Raw genomic sequence first — 10,479 nt, forward strand, 5'->3', positions numbered from 1 at the left:
TGTTGACTCCACTCTTGCTCAGTGCTATATGTTGGGTTCTATGACTCCTGAGTTACAGAGACAACATGAAAAGATGGATGCCATATTCATTCTCCTACATGTCCGTAAATTGTTTGAGGAATAGGGAAGGACTCAGCGATATGAGATATCCAAGAGCCTTTTCCGCGCTAGGATGACTGAGGGAACACTGGTTCAGAACCATGTCCTAAAGATGATTGAGTGGATAGAGAAACTCACAGGTCTAGGACTGGTCCTAGAGGATAACTTGTGTGTGGACATTATGCTTCAGTCCCTACCAGATTCCTTTTCACAGTTCATAATGAATTTTAATATGAACAAGTTTGAGGTGACTCTCCCAGAGCTCCTCAATATGTTGAGGGAGGCAGAGAGTACTATTTGTTAGGATCGAGAGCACTAAGAGGGGGGGGGGGGGGGGGGTGAATTAGTGCAGCGGAAATTTTTCAGCGATTAAAACGAAAGCTGCGTTCGTTCGATAAAAAACGATTTACGTCTAAGTACAAATTTAGAAAGTTCTGAACTTAGAAACTTGTTCGTAAGATCGCAGAAGGCAGTAAGCAGTTATGATTGAAATCAAAACGTAAACGTAAACTGAAATATGATGATCGTACGAGAAAAGCTGATTTACGTCTAAACGCAGATTCGGAAAATTCTGAACTTAGAAACTTATTCGTAAGATCGCAGAAGGCAGTAAACAGTTATGATTAAAATCAAAACGTAAACGTAAACTGAAATATGATGATTGTACAAGGAAAGTCGATTTACGTCTAAACGCAGATTTACGTCTAAACGCAGATTTACGTCTGAACCTTGAAACTCGTTCGTAAAATCGCAGAGGGCAGTAAGCTATTGAGAAGTTTGCAGTGAAGGTAAAATACTCAAAGGAAATGCATCGCCTGACTGGAGAGGTTGCACCGCCTAGCAGAGCTCGAAACTTGAGCTCTGGCGGTGCTACCTCTTGACAGAAGAGGTTGCACCGCCCAGTCTCGCTCGGAGACTGAGCCCGGGGCGGTGCCACCTCTTGGCTGGGGCGGTTGCACCGCCCAGTCTCGCTGGGAGACATAGCCTGGGCGGTGCTACCTCCCTGGCTGGGCGGTTGCACCTCCCACAGTAACCTGGGTTCGAATGGGTTGATCCATTCGGCCCAATTTGAGTTCTTCAGGGGCCCAATTGCCCCAAGATTAAGCTAATGGGATCACCTCCCATTTCTAACTTAATCAATGTGCTAACTACAATTATTTCCTAAGACAAATTCTGCAGCTTGCTCTGGTGCGTCAATCGCTTCTTTCGGCGAGTTTCGGGCGAACTTCCATCGATCATCTGACGAACCCTCGGTGATGCTCCTACGGACTTCCGGCAAACTCCTGGACTTGCGACGATCCACTTGGCAAGTTCCGATGAGCTCCTTTGGCAAGCTTCTGGACTTCTCGGATTTGTTCCCGCAGAACCTCCGACGATTGTCCGAACTTCCGTCGAGCTCTCGAACTCCCAACGTGATCATTGTCATGACTCCGGCGCAACTCCTGCTGCATGTCTTACTTTCATCGTAGTCAATCCTGCACACTTATCTCAACACATACATTAGACAACGAATGACAATTGACTTCATCATCAAAATCCGAGATTCAACAATCTCCCCCTTTTTGATGATGACAATCAATTGATAATGGAGTTAACCTTAACTCCCCCTGTTTATATGCCATACTTCTTGAATTTAAAAACTTTATAAATTCAAGAGACATATTCCCATCATGATTCCTATCATGATGTATTTCTTTGAAGATGATGTCAAGGCTTGACATACATTTTCAAATATAACAAGTTTGAATAATGGTAATTGTAGCAATTTATCATATTGTAAGATATCGACATGTAAAGCTGTGAAGCAAGATTTTGATATCATTACATGATGTACACATTTCGAATATTTTAGCAAGTGTAGCATTGCATCACATGGTAAGATATCAGCTCGTACGATGCAAATTTTTGTTTGATATCTTGATACAGGGCATATAGCAATGATAGCAATCCTATATTTCTTGGTGATGCAAGTATAGCCTAATCATAGCATCAGTGATAGCAATCCGTGATAGCAACCATATCATCATTAGTGATGGCAAATATATCAGCATCAGTGATAGCAACCATATCATCATTAGTGATAGCAAACATATCAGCATCAGTGATAGCAACCATATCATCATTAGTAAACATATCAGCATCAACCATATCAACATTAGTGATAGTAAACATATCAATTCATATATTTCTCCCCCTTTGTCATCAACAAAAAGCATGGTAGATGTGATTCCAGGAGAACAATATAAGCAGGTTATCAAGCACATAAAGGAAGGCATGACACATATAATACTTTGAATACCTCTTCTCCTTGTATGTTATAATTCTTTGTGTATGAAGGAGGAAACTCATTTTTCAAAAAAAAATTTTCATAAGAGTGTACAGGAAAATCCGATTTTTAGCATTCAAATTGTTAAGCAAATCCGAAAATAACCTCTTTCATGTATTCGGATATGAGTAAGCTACTGATTTTCAAAAACATTTTTATATTTGACACATAATTTCCAACATGTTATTTGATCAAGTGATACCAAGGCATGTAATAGTAATCAAGTGATTTGATCATTCAATAAAGTCCGAAAAATAATTTTAACTAGTTTAAGTATTCGGACACATCAACATTCCTAATTCTCTTCTTATAAAATCAAATTGTTCTTCACTTAGAGGTTTTGTAAAAATATCAGCTAGTTGATGTTTCGTATCAATGAACTCTATGATTATATCATGATTCGTAACATGATCTCGTATAAAGTGATGTCTGATATCAATATGTTTTGTTCTTGAGTGTTGTATAGGGTTCTTTGTTAAGCATATTGCACTTGTGTTATCACATTTAATGAGAATATTTTTAAGATGAACTTTATAATCTTCTAAGGTGTTTTTCATCCAAACAACTTGTGCACAGCATGCACTTGCTGCAATATATTCAGCTTCGGTTGTTGATAGTGCAACCGAGTTTTGTTTTTTAGATGACCAGGAAACTAGGGCATGTCCTAAGAATTGACATGTTCCTAATGTGCTTTTTCTATCTTGTCTACAGCCAGCGAAGTCTGCATCAGCATAAGCAATTAACTCAAGATTCTTTGATTTTGGGTACCATAATCCTAGATTTGTGGTACCATTAAGATATCTGAGTATTCTTTTAACTGCTTTGAGATGAGATATCTTAGGGTTTGATTGAAATCTAGCACAAAGTCCTACACTGAACATGATATCTGATCTAGTTGCAGTGAGGTAAAGTAAACTTCCTATCATACCCCTATAAGTTTTTTGATCGAAGTTTTCTCCACTTTCATCAATTTCTAACTTAGTGGAGGTGCTCATAGGAGTGTTAATAGCTTTTGAGTTATTCATATTAAATTTTTTTAGTAAACTCATAGCATATTTAGTTTGACTAATAAAGATGCCATTGTTTAGTTGTTTAATTTGTAGACCTAAGAAGAATGTTAACTCTCCCATTAGACTCATTTCGAATTCAAGACTCATAGTTTTAGCAAAATATTCACAAAGAGATTCATTCGTAGAACCAAAGATAATATCATCAACATAAATTTGAACAATGAGAAAATTATTTTCAAAGTTCTTGATGAATAATGTAGTATCAACCTTGCCTTTTATGAAATTATTTTCAATAAGAAAAGAACTAAGTCTCTTATACCAAGCCCTTGGAGCTTGTTTTAAACCATAGAGAGCTTTAGTTAATTTGAACACATGATTAGGGAGACTATTATTTTCAAATCCTGGAGGTTGTTCAACATAGATTTCTTCGGAAATAAAGCCATTAAGAAAAGCGCTTTTAACATCCATTTGAAATAACTTAAAATTATTACTACTAGCGTAGGCAAGGAGCATCCTTATGGCTTCTAATCGAGCCACAGGAGCGAAGGTTTCTTCGTAATCGATACCTTCTTCTTGGTTGAAACATTTGGCTACTAATCTAGCCTTGTTTCTAACCACGATACCATTTTCATCTTGCTTGTTTCTAAAGAACCATTTAGTACCAATAACTAAATGGTCATTTGGCCTAGGAACAAGCGTCCACACCTCATTTCTCTCAAATTGATTTAATTCATCTTGCATTGCGATAATCCATGAATCATCTTTCATGGCTTCGTCAACACACTTGGGTTCAATTTGGGAGAGAAAAGCGACGTTGGCGCAAAAATTTTTAAGAGAAGATCGTGTTTGAACCCCCTTTGATGTGTTTCCTAAGATTAGCTCCTTAGGATGAGCATCTACATACTTCCAATCTTTGGGTAAGGAAATCTGGGAAGTGGATGCATCCAAGTTGCTAGTTGGAGACGGGGTTTCGTTTAAATTCAAAGAATCAAAATTAACATCATCATCAAGATCATTTTTCCTAATTTCGGAAATCTCATTGAAAACAACTTGGATGGATTCTTCAATAATTAAAGTTCTTTTATTGAAAATACGAAAAGCTTTAGAAACCGAAGAATAACCAAGAAAGATTCCTTCATCAGATTTAGCATCGAATTTTCCTAAGTTTGCCTTTTCATTCAAGATAAAACACTTACACCCAAAGACTTTAAAATATGAGACATTGGATTTTTTGTTATTCCATAACTCATAAGGAGTTTTGGTGAGTAAGGGTCTTACTAGAACTCTATTCAAAATATAGCATGTAGTGTTTACGGCTTCGGCCCAAAAATATTTGGGTAGGCTATGTTCATTCAACATGGTTCTTGCCATTTCTTATAGATTTCGATTTTTTCTTTCTACTACCCCATTTTGTTGAGGATTTCCATTGAGTTCACAGAATTCTTGGAAATCATGGTTTTGAAATTCTCCACCATAATCACTTCTAATTGATGAAATCATAGAACCCTTCTCATTTTGAACAAGTTTACAAAACTTGGTAAAATATCTAAAGATTCATTTTTTTGTTTTAAGAAGTAGGTCCATGTAAATCTGCTATAGTCATCAACAATGACAAAGGCATATTTGCTACCTCCTAGACTCGATGTAGAGATTGGTCCGAATAAGTCCATATGGATCAATTGTAAGGGCCTAGAGGTGCTTATTTGATTCTTAGCTTTGAAACTACCCTTAATTTGTTTACCTAATTGGCAAGCATCACACACATTATCTTTGATGAACTTGATATGAGGAATTCCTCTTACAAGTTCTCTAGATGATATTTGAGTGATTAGTTTTATGCTAGCATGACCTAATCTTCTATGCCATAGCCAAGCATCCACTATCAAGATACCATCTCTTGCTCCTAGCTTGCGATGGTGTGGGTTTCTATAAGAAGGGATGATTTTTAGGTACCCATTTGCTTTTGGGTGCCTCAAAGATAGATCTACATTTTTTATCATGTTGCATAGAGTTTATCATGGTTCCTTTAGGAACCAAAATCAATTTGTTTAGACTAATTTTCTTGAATGGACAATAATGCGTCTTGTGTCCAAATTTGCAACAAAAGTTGCATTTGGCTTGGTGTTGAACATGTAAGCTGGGGCCTTTTATAAAGGTGGTTGGATTTAGGTGAGGACTTCTCACAAATCTAATTCCACTCCTTTTTGGAATGTGACCCTTATTTGCAAGGATCATGTTCAATGACTTGCTACCAACCTCGAATTTCTTCAAGGTGTCCTTAAGTAGCAGGTTTTCTTTTTGGAGAGTTTCTAGATCATGACATTTGATACATGAATTTAAACTATCATGATATTTAGTTTTTAACTTATCAAAATCACAAGTAAGACTATCATGCTCCTTTTTTAGCAATTTATATTTTCTATTGATAATCTTGCATTCATTAAATAAGTCATGGAAGACATTTAATAATTCATCGAAAGATAAGTCTGCATTTAATAAATTTGTTACCTCCTCTCCGATGCCATTAAGGCGTAATGAGCAACTTGCTCGGTGTTGGACTCATCTTCTTCGGACGCGCTCGAATCATCCCATGTTGCTTTGAGCGCCTTCTTCTTTGTTGTTCTCTTTTTGGCTTGGGGACAATCACTCTTGTAGTGTCCCGGCTTTTTGCACTCATAGCAAATAACTTGGTCCTTCTTGGGTTCAAGTTTATTTTTAGTGTCATTCTTAAACTTGTTTCTTTTAATGAATTTTTTAAATTTTCTTGTTAGAAGTGCCAAGTCATCGTTACAGTCCTCATCACTAGAGTTTTCTTTCAAGTGGTCTTCCAAAGTTCTAAGTGTCATATCCTTCCTGTTCTTTGGAAGGACGTCTTCTTGCTCTTCATGAGCTTTACAAGTCATCTCATAGGTCATTAATGACCCGATTAGTTCTTCAAGAGGGAAGTTGTTTAGATCTTTTGCCTCTTGAATAGCAGTGACTTTAGGATCCCAACTCTTAGGAAGGGATCTTAGAATCTTATTTACGAGCTCAAAATCCGAAAAACTTTTTCCGAGTCCTTTTAAACCGTTGACGACATCCGTGAAACGGGTAAACATGTCGCCAATAGTCTCACTCGGTTTCATTCGGAAAAGTTCGAAAGAGTGTAACAAAAGATTGATTTTTGACTCTTTCACTCTACTTGTGCCTTCATGAGTCACTTCGAGTGTGTGCCAAATATCAAATGCAGTTTCACAAATCGAAACACGATTAAACTCGTTTTTATCAAGTACGCAAAATAAGGCATTCATAGCCTTTGCATTGAGAGCGAAAGCCTTCTTCTCCAAATCATTCCAATCGATCATTGGAAGAGAAGACTTCGAAAAACCATTTTCGACAAGATTCCAAAGTTCAAAATCCATAGAAATAAGAAAGATCCTCATTCGGGTCTTCCAATAGGTGTAGTCCGTCCCATTGAACATGGGTGGACGTGTAATAGAATGACCCTCTTGGTTTCCGGTGTAAGCCATCTCTCTTGGGTTTTAATTCGTTTGAGAGTTAACCCTGCTCTGATACCAATTGTTAGGATCGAGAGCACTAAGAGGGGGGGGGGGGGGGGGGGTGAATTAGTGCAGCGGAAATTTTTCAACGATTAAAACGAAAGATGCGTTCGTTCGATAAAAAACGATTTACGTCTGAGTGTAGATTTAGAAAGTTATGAACTTAGAAACTTGTTCGTAAGATCGCAGAAGGTAGTAAGCAGTTATGATTGAAATCAAAACGTAAACGTAAACTGAAATATGATGATCGTACGAGAAAAGCCGATTTACGTCTAAACGCAGATTCGAAAAATTCTGAACTTAGAAACTTATTCGTAAGATCACAGAAGGCAGTAAACAGTTATGATTAAAATCAAAACGTAAACGTAAACTGAAATATGATGATTGTACGAGGAAAGCCGATTTACGTCTAAACATAAATTTACGTCTAAACGCAGATTTACGTCTAAACGCAGATTTACGTCTGAACCTTGAAACTCGTTCGTAAAATCGCAGAGGGCAGTAAGCTATTGAGAAGTTTGCAGTGAAGGTAAAATACTCAAAGGAAATGCAAACCGAGATTTAGAGTGGTTCGGTCAATCTTGACCTACTCCACTTTTGGCTTCCTCCACCGATGAGGTCACCGACGTCAACTAGAGGCCTTCCTTCAATAGGCGAAGGCCAACCACCCTCTTACAGATTCACTCCTTTTGACGGGCTTAGGAGACAACCCTTATAGAAGTTTTCTCTCCTCTCTTTACAACTCAAACTTGAAGAATAGAAAGAGGAGAACTAGCAGTTTTGAGCTCTAAGAAACACAAAAAGACAGCAAGATTTCGAGTGTGTGTTATGTGCTTTCGGTGCTGAATGGGTGGGGTATTTATAGGCCCCAACCCAGTTCAAATTTGGAGCTCAAATCTGTCAATTCCCGGAATTCCGGGATCAGGCGGTTGCACCTCCTAACTGGGGCGGTTGCACCGCCTGGCAGAGCTCGAAGACTGAGCCTCTGGGCGGTGCCACCTCTGTCAGGGGCGGTTGCACCTCTCTGCCAGAGCTCGAAGACCGAGCTCAGGCGGTTACACTGCCTGACTGGAGAGGTTGCACCGCCTGGCAGAGCTCGAAACTTGAGCTCTGACGGTGCTACCTCTTGACAGAAGAGGTTGCATCGCCCAGTCTCGCTCGGAGACTGAGCCCGGGGCGGTGCCACCTCTTGGCTGGGGCGGTTGCACCGCCCAGTCTCGCTGGGAGACATAGCCTGGGCGGTGCTACCTCCCTAGCTGGGCGGTTGCACCTCCCACAGCAACCTAGGTCCGAATGGGTTGATCCATTCGGCCCAATTTGAGTTCTTTAGGGGCCCAATTGCCCCAAGATCAAGCTAATGTGATCACCTCCAATTTCTAACTTAATCAATGTGCTAACTACGATTATTTTCTAAGACAAATTTTGCAGCTTGCTCCGGTGCGTCAATCGCTTCTTCCGGCGAGTTTCCGGCGAACTTCCGTCGATCATCTGACGAACCCTCGGTGATGCTCCTGCGGACTTCCGGCAAACTCCTGGACTTGCGACGATCCACTTGGCAAGTTCCGATGAGCTCCTTTGGCAAGCTTCTGGACTTCTCGGATTTGTTCCCGCAGAACCTCCGACGACTGTCCGAACTTCCGTTGAGCTCTCGAACTCCCAACGTGATCATTGTCATGACTCCGGCGCAACTCCTGCTACATGTCTTACTTTCATCGTAGTCAATCCTGCACACTTATCTCAACACATACATTAGACAACAAATGACAATTGACTTCATCATCAAAATCCGAGATTCAACACTATTAAGAAAGAGAAGTCAGTTCTCTACACTAGTGAGACCAGAAAGAAAAGGAAAGCAGAAAGGTCCCTTAAGAAGGGAAAGGGCAAGGGAAAACTAGGTAAAGCAAATGTTGCTAAGAAAGACCCAGCAAAGGACAAAGGTTAGTGCTTCCACTGTGGTAAAGATGGGCACTGGATGAGGAACTGCAAAGAGTACCTTGCAGAAAGGGCGAAATAGAAGCTTGGAGAAGCTTCAAGTACATTTATGATCAATCTCCAATTGTCAGATTTTTGTGATAGTGCATTGGTATTGGATATCAGTATTGCTTATCACATTTACAATTTATTATAAATTCTAGCAAAGCCGAGGGGAGATTGACGAGAGGAATATTGCATAAAGGTTTGTTTATGCAAGACACTACTCCACATATCATGAATGTAAGTGTCTAAGAGGAAACGAGATGAGGTGAACAGTGCATACCTATTGCATTATAGGCTAGGTCATATCCATGAGGGAATGATTCAAAAGTTGCTAAATGATGGATATCTAGATCCATTCGACTATATGTCATATGCAACTTGCGAGCCTTGCCTTCGTGGAAAACTGACCAACTCTCCATTTAGTGGAACTGGAGAGAGAGCCACTGAGCTGTTGGAACTCATACATAGTGATGTATGTGGACCTATGTCAACTCATGCCATTGGTGGTTACTCCTACTTTATTACCTTTACCGATGATTTCTTAAGGTATGGATATGTGTACTTAATGAAGTACAAGTCCGAGGCTTTTGAGAAATTCAGAGAGTATAAGAATGAGGTGGAGAACCAGACTGGAATGAGTATCAAAACTATTCGATCAGATCGAGGAGGTGAGTACTTAAGTATAGAGTTTACTCAGTTCCTCAAGGACCATGGGATATTATCCCAATGGACACCTCCTTATACACCTCAGCTCAATGGTGTCTCTGAAAGGAGAAATCGTACGCTATTAGACATGGTACGGTCCATGATGAGTTTCGCTGACCTACCCATCTCATTCTATAGATATGCCCTAGAGACCACAGCTTACCTTCTGAACAAAGTTCCAACTAAGTCGGTAGTGTCTACACTATATGAGATATGGAAAGGGAAGAAGTCTGATCTTAAGGTTGTTAAGATTTGGGGCTGCCCTGCCCACGTTAAAAGACACAACCTCGATAAGTCAGAATCAAGGATAGAGCGATGCAAATTTGTGGGATACCCCAAGGAAACTTGTGGATATTATTTCTATCATCTCGAGGACCAAAAGGTCTTTGTAGCTAAGAGAGTAGTGTTCCTTGAGAAGGAACACATTCTTGGCGGAGACAGTGGGAGAATGATAGAGTTGAGCGAGGTTGGAGAACCAAGCTCAAGCACCACTCTACAACCCGAGTCTGTTCAGGTACCTAATACACAAGTTTCAACTTTACGCAGGTCTGATAGAGTATCCCATCCTCCTAAGAGATATGTGGGACATATTAGAGGAGAGGATGGTGAGGATATTGATCCTCAGACCTACGATGAGGCTATTATGAGTATAGACTCCGGGAAGTGGCAAGAAGCCATGAATTCTGAGATGGATTCTATGTACTCCAATAAGGTTTAGAACCTAGTTGATGCGCTCGAAGGTGTTGTACCCATCGGTTGCAAGTGGATCTTTAAGAAAAAGATCGGAGTAGATAGAAAGGTAGAGACCTATAAAGCAAGG

This window comes from Musa acuminata, chromosome BXJ2-10, assembly GCF_036884655.1.
Source record: "Musa acuminata AAA Group cultivar baxijiao chromosome BXJ2-10, Cavendish_Baxijiao_AAA, whole genome shotgun sequence".
Classification (NCBI taxonomy): Eukaryota; Viridiplantae; Streptophyta; class Magnoliopsida; order Zingiberales; family Musaceae; genus Musa; species Musa acuminata.